The sequence below is a fragment of the Anopheles merus genome, chromosome 2L (assembly GCF_017562075.2).
Source record: "Anopheles merus strain MAF chromosome 2L, AmerM5.1, whole genome shotgun sequence".
NCBI classification, from domain to species: Eukaryota; Metazoa; Arthropoda; class Insecta; order Diptera; family Culicidae; genus Anopheles; species Anopheles merus.
The window spans coordinates 2,775,773-2,789,231 of record NC_054083.1 but is presented as its reverse complement, the minus strand read 5'-3'; the positions used below and the strand labels follow the sequence as shown (position 1 = coordinate 2,789,231).

The following is a 13,459-nucleotide window of genomic DNA, read 5'->3' as shown; positions in this document are numbered from 1 at the left end:
ACTTTTCTTCAATTGCTGCTTTGATTGTAACTCACATAAAACTGGAAAACCACGTTCACCGAAATAAGCCACACGAAATTATTATTTTAATTGCTTTTTAAAACCAATCCTAGAAAAGTAAGAGCGTAAAACTGATGTAAACTTGTTTTGTCTACTTATTTCAATTGATTAAAACATTTTCTGGTCTGTATTCTCGTGGCCGAAAATACGAACACAGCCTGCCGGAAATAGGAGAATAGAAGCAAAAAATTTATGATCAATATTTGAAGACAAATATTAACATCGATGTTTCATACAAATTTAGAAAAAAAAACATCATTTAATATGCAGTATCCAATAATTGGTGATGTGAAACAATTGGAAAATTAATCGTATTCCACTCTAGTTATGCAAGTACTTCTAATATAAATGAATGATGACGAAATTTTATTTCCCATCTCGTGGGCTAATAATTGTGGTAGCATGCTGAAGGGCGCGATGTTATGTTTAATAATTGCTATTTCTTTCTCATACGATTTTGTCCATGGAATAATACTAGACATGTAGCAAAAAATACTTAATAATGATTTGGAAATAGTTTGCGGTTCGTTTTTTATAGTAAATGTGAGACACATTGTTATCGTTTGAACTGTTTCATTTCTCTTACAATCTGTAAGTTGTAGACAGTACATTTGAAGTCACATATAAGATTCGCATCTTATATAGGAATGGGTGAATAGAGGTCATTTAAATACATCATTCATAAAACCGAATAATTTTATTGCGTTGTGACCGGTTGGTGGAACAGCATAGTGAAAAAAAATCCTCCAAACCAATACTGCCATTTATCTCTATATTCAACTAGCACCATCGACACAACCAAACCAAACATACTTACGTAATTGTTAAGTAGACAAATAACATCCTTAATTACATGGTAAAGTGTTTCCAAACTTTTGTTTTTTAGTGATACCACACTCATCGAAGAAAAAACATGTACAGTGGAGCGCCCTTTATCCGGGCTTCTCAGGACTTGACCTCGCCCGGATAAGCGAATTACACGGATAATGAGTCAAAAGATATATTTTATCATCAATTCATGATTAGGTATTGGAAAATTTTCATATTTTCTGATAAAAATACCCCGTGTTTTTTTAACTTCTTGTTTTTTCAATGAGAATTTTTGAAATTTACCATGAATTATAGTGTTTTTTGTTATGACAATGTGCTCTTATAACCGCTTTTTCAAATATCCTCCTCATATCGCCATGTCACATTTGTATTGAACTGTCATTGACAGCACGGATAAACGGAAAGCCGGATAAAAGGTACCCGGATAAACGGCGCTCCACTGTACAACTGAATGTATCATAAAGTAAAATATCATATTTTAATACAAAAATGCAGCTTAGTACAGCAACGTATATTTATCAGAATACTAAATCTGTATTTTTTAGTTTATATTTTGTATTTGTTCAATTCCCCATATATTTCATTTTTGTCTGGTGATAGAGCACAAACAGTAAGTACTGTACTGCTCAGTGCTAATAATAAGTCTTTCGAATTAGAAAAAAATGTAAGTATTGCTAATTTTACAAAGCGATAATCTTTTGTAAAATACTACCGGTAAATAAAAGTTATGTTTAGTCATCACGCAAAGTGAATAATAATTATGAATTATTTGGATTTAGATTTATTGTACAGCTCTGAGAAAAAATAAATATTAATCTTCAAGTTGTAACTGCTCCTTATTTAATTATTCTTCTGTATCTTCTGAGCAATTTAAGCCAGCAAAAATAAGGTCTTTCACAGAAACATGTTGTCCACAGTCACTTAGAAAATGTCCTCTGTAAAAATTGATCTTGATATCAAAAGAAGATATAAGATAACTGTACCAGCTTTCGGCAGTGTAACTCAATACGTGAAATTATGTAAAAGTGTGATATAAAATAACTCAAACCACAATTATGATACAAAAATAACATCGTTTGTTATTCATATACAAGGTTTCACGTCATTTCATTAAGTATTTTTCAAATTATCGAATAAAATGTGAAGAGGTCTACATTTTTCGGCCGATTTGCTGTCAGCCAATAAATCGGCAGGTTTTTTTATGAAGAGAACTGGAATAATAAACCAATGAACCAATTTTTTTAAAGGTTTTCTGGTTGTAAAATTTATTATAACCTGTTTGGAATTTGATAATACTAGTGAAAATGGCCCGGTTACTGGGCTACGCAACGTTTATTGGGGGCATATAAAAATTGCGCCTCAATCAATTTTTGGATCCTTTGTAAAATATTTTTGTGGGTGCTTATATTATCAATAACATACGTTGAAGTATATATAATAATGATTTCCTAATAGACGATTACAAACTGTACTCTACAATTATAAATTTACTCTCCAATTTTAACCAATGGCGCGTCCGTAATCATCTAAAACTATGCACTACTATGAACTAGTGATGGGAATAGTTCCGAAAATTGAGGAACGGAACGATCCTGCCAATCTGGAGAAAACGAACGGAACACGGAACGCAGGTTCAAGATGACCTGCCATTGTTAGGCCGCAAATACACGACGCGCGTTTTCCGCACCCGTGTTCAAACGCGTATAAAAGTACAACAGTTCCGCAGAGATGTCCACCATGAACATTTCTGCGTTTCCGCGGTAGCGCGTTCGAATGACATTTCATCATTGTTTACAATTTGGCCGGTAAAGCGTTGTTTGTTGTATTTGCGTTAAATTTACGATAAAAACACAAAAATGGGTAATAAAGGAGTGATAGTATGTATATTTGGAGAAATATAACCCCAGTTTTGTATATTTAGATTATATGCCAGACAAAAAAAGAGGAAGAAGGTATGTATACAAAAACGGTATGAATTTTTCGATGACGAAAACCTACCGCTTGATTACGCTGGCAACATACTGCATTTTGATCATCTGGAAGCGATTGAGATCGATCTAGACGGGGAAAAAGACGGCAACCACTATCTTACTCCAAGCTGCACCTATTGGTCACAGTGGCTTTCGAACACCTTTTGAGGAAAATCAGGATTTTACTGGTATAAGCCGAACGTATACTTTGCGAAACCTTTTCAACACTGACTGGTTTGATCCTGCAATGGATCTACCAGGCGAACATATTGTTGTATTTACGAAGTAAAAGCTCTTGTATTTCGGTAATTCAGATAGTTATAAAAGGTTACAAATTATTCTGGTTCACACACACGTCCGTACACCGTGGAGATCGCAGCAAAAGAGCGCGCACTTTTTTGGCTTCGGTTCCGACCCAAGCAGCAAACGTCAACGCAACGCGTTTATGCCGACGGGTTAGCGTCTCCAACATTCCCCCGCTTTAACTGCGATGATAGGAATATCATAGTAAACGCAACAAAAACACTAAAAAAGTCACTCCAAACCATAGCAAACCAATCACTCCGAAAAATAACAGGCTGCACCAAAACCACACCCACAAACTCAATCATGACAATAGCTGCAGAAATACCGTTAACAATCAGATCCAAATATATAGTAACCCTACCAGCATTAAACGGCTTTGAAGGCATTCAGAAGGCATTTAAGGCCTTAGTCGCCTTAGAAGGCGAATAAAGATTTCAACCGAAACTTTCACGGCTGTAACGGGTTCTCTTCGAAATCTTTCAACTTTTTGATTCAAGGAGAACAGATAGCTTGCCGCCATCTAACTTGTTTATATACTGAATTTGCACCTGTACCAATGTAACTGCCAAATAGAGCAGTGACAACGCTTTTGGTTCCGAACCGAAAAAGCGTGTGTTCAAATCCAGATTTTTATGATCTTTTTTCTGCGTTTATTTCTTTTTAAATTAATTTTTTCTTACTATAATTACTTTAAACAAAATTTATGTGAAGCGAAATTAAAATAATACCTTTTTCAAAAAACATAATAATTACACTATGTTCACCGTTCATTATCAGGATGGGAGAAATATGTATCTCATTTTTCCTTTTATTTTAGTTATCGAAATGAGTTTGATATATTATCACCTTTCAATGAGTTGGTCTTTAACAACCGAATAATGTAGATAATCTTTAATAAAGTGAAATAGCTCAGAGCTTAACGCAAGAGAACATAACACGTAAATCGTGCTATCGAATCTCACGCTCATATCTGGGAACACTACAACAGTGCAGTGCTGAAGACGCTTGTAAGGTTTTTCTTTTGACAGTTGCAATTTCAAATTTCAAATTAAAAGCGAAATTTTTCATTGACATATTTCAAAGGCATTTAATTACTGCTAAATGCACTGCTGATCGCCTTCAATTCGCCGGCGATTACAAGGCGATTAGAAGGCATTTAACGGAAATTTGCGGGTAGGGAACAAAAGAAACACTAAAAACTATAGCGTACTCTCAAATTCACCGAGAACAGACAAAATAGAACAGAAGTACAATACCAGAAAGGAAAAAACCTATTGGGAAAAAATATTTACCGAACAAAAAGACATTATCGATGAAATGGCAAAAATACGGGTAAATGACTTGGAAAAAAAGATATCTATCCAAGGTAAAACAGAAACAGATATTAACAAAACTACCATACATGGCAAAATAATCCTAAAACAAAAATTTGAAAAGGAAATCAGAAACATTAAAAAAACAAACCCGTTAATTTTCACTGATTGCAGCAAAATTGAGGAAAAATGTGGCATTGGCATTTACATAAAACCACATAACAAACAAAATCAATACATCGCTACAAAATTCAAACTAAAAAATACGGTACCAATTGCATCAGTGGAAATCACAGCTATTGAAAAAGCTCTAGAGATAGCGGTAACAAATAATATATAAAACCCAGTGCTATATACAGACAGCCAACCAGCATGCAAAATCATAAAAAATTGCCAAGAAAAACAGCACATTGATGAAACAATTTACAGCATTTTGAAAAAAAACGGTAAATTAAATGCAGACATTAGATGGATCCCGGCACACCTAAACATTGAAGGTAATGAAAAAGCCGACGATTTGGCCAAAAAGGGTACCGAAAGTTAAAATACCATAACAAACAAATTAAGAATAAATTATGCAAACAACAAGATACAAGAAAAAATGCTAAGACAAACAAAAGAATGGTACCAAACAGAATGCACGCAGAAGAGGAAAAAATTTGAAGAATTCCAACAGGAGTTTGACACTAAATCCTGGTACTCAGAGATACCACTCACAGCAGAGGAGATAAAAACAACAAATAAAATCCTAACAGGACATGTCACGTCCAAATACTGGCTATCTGTTATGAAAATAGAGGAAGAGGGAAATTGTATGATATGCCAAACACCAGAAACGGGCCGCCACAAAATATTCTTCTGCCTGAAATATAACAACGTAAGAGCAGCATATCCTAGAGTAACATGGGATATTTTCAAAAAGAATTGGAAAGAAAGGAGTGGAAGAACTATAAAACAAATAATACAATTTATGAAAGAGGCAAAAATCAAAATATATAAACAACCTAAAACGGAAACACAAGAATCGAACACCACATCATAAACATAAACAAACCGATAAAAGAACACAAATGTCACAATACACCTTACATACAAAAATATATACGAGCTAAAAGCAAATGACTCCGGACAGTCGATGCTTATAATAGAGAAAGTAAGCCTCTGAGTATGGAAAATCGGACCTAAGTCTGATAGAACATAGGAGGATACATCCTTTCTCGTCAAAGAAGAAGAACTGCGATGATACCACTCCAACCACGCAGGCTACTTTTCACTCTCGTCGAGCGGCATAGGCTTGCTTCTGTACCATCCGCAGGTGTCATCTCACGTTCCGCAAGATTTGTTGTAGTCGCTGCCGATGTTTTAGATGAGGATGCTGACACCGTTGTTCCAGACATGTCCCAGGCATCTAATAACACATGCAGTGGTATTGGTTGCTGAGTTCGCCCTTCGTTGGTCTCTGCATGACGCATCCGAAGCTGGTTCACATGGTAGCGCAAGATCCTGTCATCGATTTTGACCATGTACATTACGTTACCCACGCGCTTGTCGACTACTCCAGATATCCATTCGCAGCCGTTTCGGTGATATCGCTTTGCGTAGACACGGTCGTTTATGGAGAAACTCCTCCTAGTAGCTTCGTCGGCCACCACTGGGTCCGCTGGTCGAATATCGCGAAATGATGGACGCAACCGGTCTCATGGTACAGTCGTCAACTCGTACGACTGAACAACATGCCCGTCATGGGCTCAAGCCCCAAATAGACCGTGCCGCCATATGTAGGACTGACTATCCTGCTATGGGGGGAAATCAATAAGTCACTGAAAGCCAACCCCACAAGTGTGTTGGCAGGCCTTGACCGGCATCGGTTGTTGAGCCAAAGAAGAAGATGGACGCAACATCTCCAGAGACGTTCGAACCTTGCGATTTAACATCATCTCCCCCGGCGATTTTTGATCCAAGATTCTATTCGGCGTGTTCCTGTAGGTGAAAAGAAATTCATCCAAAGCCTCGTGCATCTCACCTCTACCCTCCCGAATCTTCTTGACCGCTCTCTTAAACGTGTCAACAAACCTTTCGGCTTGGCCGTTTGACTGCGGGTGGTATGGCGCAGTTCGCACGTGATGAATACCATTCTGCATACAAAAGTCACGGAACTCCGAACTTGTAAACTGTGTTCCATTATCGCTTACGACAGTTTCTGGTATACCAAACCGTACACACGATCCCCGTAACATTTGAACTGTCGCTTGTGCTGTGGTTTGACGCGTTGGTATTATTTCCGGCCATTTCGAGTAGGAATCTACAACCAGAAAATAATACTCTCCCTCCATAGGTCCAGCGTAGTCCACGTGAATACGCTGCCAGGGCCTGTAGTTTTTGGCCAATCTACTGGTGTGCAATGCTCTGGAAATTTCGTCGCACTTGCACACAACTGACACGTCTTCACTGCATTCTCGATTTCGCTGTCCAGTTTCGGCCAATACACATACCCTCTTGCAAGCGCCTTCATGCGGCATACTCCAGGATGACCTTTGTGCAGCAGTTTTCACACTCGATTCTGAAGATTCGCTCCGAACAAGATTGTCCGAACAACATGCGGTGGAACTTTATTACTGCAAACACGATTGCAAGACCCTCGCGATCCGGCTGGCTGTAGTTCATTTCCACCTTCGTTAGAGCACGAGCAGCATGCTGAACAACCTTTATGCTACCATCTGGAAACCGATGACTGATCGTAGCTCCAAGACCTACTAATGAAGCATCCGCTGACACAATAATTTCCTTGGAAGGATCATAATGGGTCAGGAGAAGGTCTGAACTCAAAATCTCCTTAAAGCGGTGAAAACATTTTTCGCATTCAGCTGTCCACTGGAATTCTCCGCCTTTTTTCAATAGAAAGTCTAAGGGGTAACGCAAATCTCTCATTTGAAACACAAATTTACCGTAGTAATTTATCGCTCCCGAATACGAACGAACTTCGCTGGGCTGCGTTGGCGCTGGCATCTTCAAAATCGCTTCAATCTTTGCTGGGTCTGGTCGTATACCCTGCCCGTCTAGCAAATGTCCAAGGTATCGGATTTGGGGCTCAAAAAGGAACATTTTTCTGCCCGTAACTTGAAACCAAACTCCTCGATACGAATCAGAACTGCGCGTAAGTTTTTCAAATGACTCTCCTCATCAGCACCGCCTACAATGATGTCATTCATATAACCCGCGACACCTTCTAATCCGCTCAACATTGAGTCAACGATTTGCTGGAATGCACCAGGTGCTGTCTTTACTCCCGGTGGCAATCTATTGAAACGGTAAAGCCCCTTGTGAGTGTTTATCGTCAACACCTCACGGCTCCTTTCACATACCTCCACTTGGAGAAAAGCTTCTGCTAAGTCAATCTGACTAAACACAGCTGATTTTCCAATAGCTATAAATATGTCTTGTGGTATAGGCAACGGGTACTGATGCGGCTGAAGCGCGTCAATCAGACCTGTCGAATAGTCGCCACATATTCGGACTGTTCCGTTCGCCTTCCGTACTACCACAATCGGAGCTGCCCACTCTGAAGAATCAGTGGATGTTATTATGCCATTACGCTCTAACCTGGTCAATTAATCTTCAACCATCGACTGCATAGCATACGCTACTGGACGTTTCGGGCGAAATACAGGATTCACGTCATCCTTCAACTGTAGAATAATTTTCATCTTATCACAACGACCAAGTTCGTTCGAGAACAACGATGGAAATTGCTGAATCACAGCTGCTGCGGCATCTTTAACACACCCAACGATGTTGCAAAAGGCATCAAGTGGCTGTTTCCAAAGCCCGAAAACATCCATACTGTCTGCTCTGAAAAGTAACAGTTCCTCTTCTACAACACGAGCTAACGCTTCTTTCTGTTGTTTGTTAATCGTCATTTTGCAACAAAACTCACATAGCAGCTTGAGCGGTGTTCCACTAGCTGTCCTCACTGAAACGGATGCTGGACTCAATTTGGGACCTTCTATCTGACGCCATTTACCCTGCTATATAATGGTGATATCTGCACCGGTATCCAACTGCAGTTTCAGCTCGCGTCCGTTTAGCGCAGCAGTGACATACTTTCGGCCAGTCTGGATTTTGTTCACTATCACCACCCTTACCTTCGCTTTGTTATTGCGATAGCGAGAACGATTACGGTACGCCGTTTCACAAAATCCTTCCTTGTGACCCGTTTAGTTGCAGTCCTCGCATTTGTGCGACGCAAAAGAACATTCTCGTGCAAAGTGTTGCCCTTCACACAACCAGCAACTTATTGCTTTCGCTTTCTTGCCACCTCCTTTGATGTTTTGTTGTTTCGTCTCTTTCTTTCTCACTGCGTTTACCTCATGCGCAGTGTTTGAGATAAGGTTGCTATCTTGGCGCAGGTTAAGCAGGCGTGGAGCTTCACCGGTTATCTGATCTAACGTGATTTCACTGTTGTCCTCCATCTTTGAAAGCAGCCGAACTCGTACATCAGCATCTCGTTTTAGACCACTGACAAACACCAGGCCCCGTCAAACATTGCGAGAGTTGAGAGTGGTATCATCTGCTCGAAATCCTATGATAATTAAAAATAGTCCTTATTTTTCATACATAAGTTTTTGTTGTTTAGGTGTTATTCGCCGAAAAGATGACTTCTCCAATTTTTGTGGATTTTTTCTAAATAAAATCTCAAAACTCAGGTGTTTAGCATCCCAACTGACATTTTATAGCACGAACAATCGGGAATTCGAGCAAATTCCCTTGAACTGGAGCCTTAAACTTCCCTTAAACTGCACCAGTTTAAGGGAATTTAGAAAAAGTCCTTTAAATTCAAATGTGAGGCGGCTTTTTCGTTACTTTCTTCTAGATTCGCTCGAAAATGATGTTTCCTATCGTTATAGTTGGTCATGTACCCATTTTATACTTAAATAATACCCATTTTTATAGAATAACGTCACAAAAAATTAGTTTTTGTTTTTCATCAAAAAACCATAGCTATGAATGAAAAATGAGCTCGACGGCGTCGTCCATCGATAGAGCAACGTGACCAAGGGACGACGTGTTGCCCTGCGTGTTGGCGAAATGGACGAACTAATAATGGCGGCGTAGCAAAAAAAACGGTCAAAAAATTTAAAAATATTGGTGTCCATTTTTTCGTCCGCTTCTTCTCCCTCCCTCACCCTGCCTTGCCTTACTTTCGCTTCAGCCCGTGCCTTCCGCCGCCCGCTGATTGGGTGTTGCGGTGTATGCATTGATACTCATATGTGCATTGCGGTTGTGTATTGTTATTGGTGGGTGTTAGCATTTATTAATTAGTGTGTGACTTTGGGACGATGCGGGAGAAGCTGGTTGGGTTGGTTTGGGATTTAAAGTGTTTTCGGTGTATTGATGGATTATTTTATTTCGTGCCGCTGCTGATGAGACCATTCGATGCCCCTGCCAATTGAGGGTGAAGAAGCCTATTTAAAACAAGCGTAGGAGAACGTCTAACACTAAACTAATATTTTTTTATTAGAACATGTTTGATGCTTCAACGACCTTTAAGGCATCATGTAGCACAGTGTATAGTGACAATAAAATATTTTTTTAAATGTACAGAAATCCGGCTTGAGTTTTTGGGTCTCGATACACACACGCACACACATAACACAGGTAAAGTGACCGTCCACTCTACCATACCGCGATCCCCCTCAACGCCCAGCGCTTTAAATGTGGATGCGCTACAAGATAGCTGAACCAGCCGTTCTACCGATAAGGTAGCCGTACTCGCTCGTGCGCGTTTTCGTGGGTGCGTGCTCGCGTACGTATATATATATATACATATATATATATATATATATATATATATATATATATATATATATATATATATATATATATATATATATATATATATATATATATATATATATATATATATATATATATTATATATATATATATATATATATATATATATATATATATATATATATATATATATATATATATATATATATATATATATATATATATATATATCTATATATGTGTGTGTGTGTCTGTGTGTGTGTGTGTGTGTGTGTGTTGTGTGTGTGTGTGTGTGAGAGAGAGAGAGAGAGAGAGAGTTTTCACGCGCGTGTTTGTGTGTGTGTGTGTGAGTGCGTTTGGAAACCCCAAAACTATTTGATTCTGATGCATACATTTTCATCCGCTGCGGCTACAAAGTCCATGCATTTTCCAATGTTTGGTTTGTTGGTACTTCGAATTTAATTGTGAAAAATTACAGCGTTATGAACCGTGAACAAAAAGGGGCGATCTTGCGTTTTACAAATGCGTGGTCCACTTTCATTAGGTTGCATATGGTATCTCTTTGACAACCTCCACAAATCAGAGAATGGGCGCGCCCCATGCTTCTGGAAAGAAACTATCAAGCTAGTCGGTTGATTAATACCAGCGGTCGGCAAACTTTTGAGGCAAAGGGCCAACTTTAGTAAATGATAGAGTGCCGCGGGCCAGGTGAATGCGGTTTTTTATTATTGCGCTTAAATTATTGATTGAATTGCAAATGATTCACCAGCCTCGGGGCCCCAACGGCCATCCTTCCGGGGGCCCTTGTCGCTAGTACTCTGCCCATACGGCATACTATAGAAAGGCGATCTACGGGGCCCCTAAATCGACGGGGCCCCAGGCGACCGCCTAGTCCGCCTACCGTTAGATCCGCCACTGGGGCCGGATTGAATGTTGCGGCGGGCCGCATTTGGCCCGCGAGCATGACTTTGCCGACCGCTGATCTAGACCGTAAAAAAACACTAAAAAAATAATATGAGTCTCTGGACATACGCTACCGCTACGGACGGAATCAATGATAGCAGATATTAATTTGTAGCTCGCCTATAGTTCAGTTAACTGTAAATATTACTATTTCCTTTCCGCTAGATGTATTAATTTGTTCTATGTTTATATAATGTTTCTTCTCTAAGTCTTTCGTTTGATCTATGGTCTGTAGATAACCTGATGATTTCTCTTCTGCATATCGCTTTCAACAATTGACTATCAGTTAGCCTTAAACACTTCCTCTTGCATCCTGATTGCGTCCTACTCTTTTTGTGTTTGGTTATAATATGACAGTGGGGCCCTTTCCGTTTGAAGCTCGTAGGCTGAAATTTCAGCCTGTCAGCTGTTTGCATTGTATAGCAGTTTTCGGGCAGCTATCTAAGTGAGTATAATATACAGGTGGGCTTATTCCAAGGTGTATGAATTTAGAAGACTGATTTTTATCGCTTCTGCTTCTCAATGAAGATTTTAAGAGTGTTTTGAGTATTCGTCAAGCCTCCAGACAGCTCTTTGGAGCAAAAGTTTTCACTCGTTCTGTCAAAAAGTGATATTCAAATTTGATTATAAAAAATGCTTTGAGACCATCTGGACTACCTACATTTTGATTCCAGATTCGATCACCTGATTTCTTTAATGCACCTTGGGATAAATGTAAACAACACCGTGTTTTCGAGCAGGTACTCGAATCTAATTCTAGCTTTGTAGCTAGAATAATCTAGACTGAAAATTGCAGGCTAGTTTTTTGTGTGGTTTTGTATGGAGTGTTTACATGATTTCAGCCTCCAACTGTCAAACTCCATACAAAAACTAACTAGAATCGTGAAGGCCCCCAGTGATGGTATAATTAAATCCAAAAAAAGGATTTTAATTTGCTTTCCCTGGTTCTTTAACCTGATTGTTGCGAAAATTGTGTGCAGCTGTTATTTTCATCTGGTGCTACTTTTTACATTTTTACTCACCTCCTACCTAAGTCACCTACTGTACCATATCAGTTTTCTACTGATTCTACTGAATTCTATTTTCTAGATCAGTAGTATACCATAGAAGAACCCTAGAATACACCTTATGGATTCAACCCTAGAATTAATCGAGTCCCGCAAGATAGAACTATTCAATTAAGTCACTGATAATGAACCCATTATTGTATAACATATGCATTGTTGCCTCGAGCAACAGAATTTTCTCAACTTGAAAAGTCCGCGAATAGTAAACGCAAAAAGTTCTTTTAACACTTTATTCAAACGGAAGGGTTAAAAAAATACTCTTTCTTCCGGGACTTTAGTACGCGAGAAAAGGGCGCTTCTTCAGCCGTCGTTCCTTAAGTACCCTTTCGCTCGTTCCCGCTCGGCGCTACGGTCGATGCCCTTTCCCTTCGGTGGTTCTTCGGTTAATCTTCGTGCGAACAGTTGCAAATATGGCTGAGTCATGTTGAAATATTTCGCCCTACGATCGTGGCATCGATGGCATCCTCTCTACGAAGTCAGCGCCCTCTATGTTTAGTTGCTCAAACTAGCATCACGATGAACGGACCGTTGATGTTTGTCAACAGTCCCCCCAGTGTTTGTAAACAACACTTCATTTGTCCGATACGTCGATAACTGCTATTTTGACAGCTGGGCGCTCGAGCACTTTACCGGATGCTGTCTGCACGTGCACCCGCCGTACTTGACCGTCATTTGATTCGATCACCTTTACAATGCGTCCTTTCGGCCAGCATCCACGGGGAAGAGTCTCGTCGATTATTAGTGCGATGTCACCCTCTGCGATTGGTTTCACCGGTGCGTGCCACTTTGTGCGCCGTGTTAAAGTGGGCAGGTAGCTGGCCAACCACTTTCGCCAGAATACGTCAGCGTATATTTGTGATGTTTTCCAAGTGTTTTTTAACATTTCGGGCGAGGGGTCCACTGTGGTGATCGGTTTGGCACCGGATGATGAGCCCACAAGAAAGTGATTTGGTGTCAAAGGGGCGTCTTCTTCGCGATCAACCGGAACATCAGTCAATGGGCGTGAATTTATGATAAACTCAACTTCGATCAACCAACTGTTGAATACGGCATCGGTCGGATACTTAGTGAACTGAATGTTCGTTAACGTTCTTTTTATCGACCGAACGAGCCGCTCCCATGCTCCTCCGAAATGCGGAGCCGCTGGAGGGTTAAA

The 13,459-nt window shown here is 39.7% G+C and overlaps 1 long non-coding RNA gene across 1 annotated transcript in view; it reads left to right on the top strand.

Moving 5' to 3' along the window:
• The first annotated feature begins 12,702 nt into the window (after window positions 1-12,702).
• The window catches only part of LOC121594507, a 6,258-nt gene continuing 5,501 nt past the window's right edge, over window positions 12,703-13,459 (top strand). The window contains exon 1 of the long non-coding RNA XR_006004984.1: window positions 12,703-13,459. This exon is cut by the window's right edge and continues 229 nt beyond it. This is a non-coding gene — a long non-coding RNA (uncharacterized LOC121594507).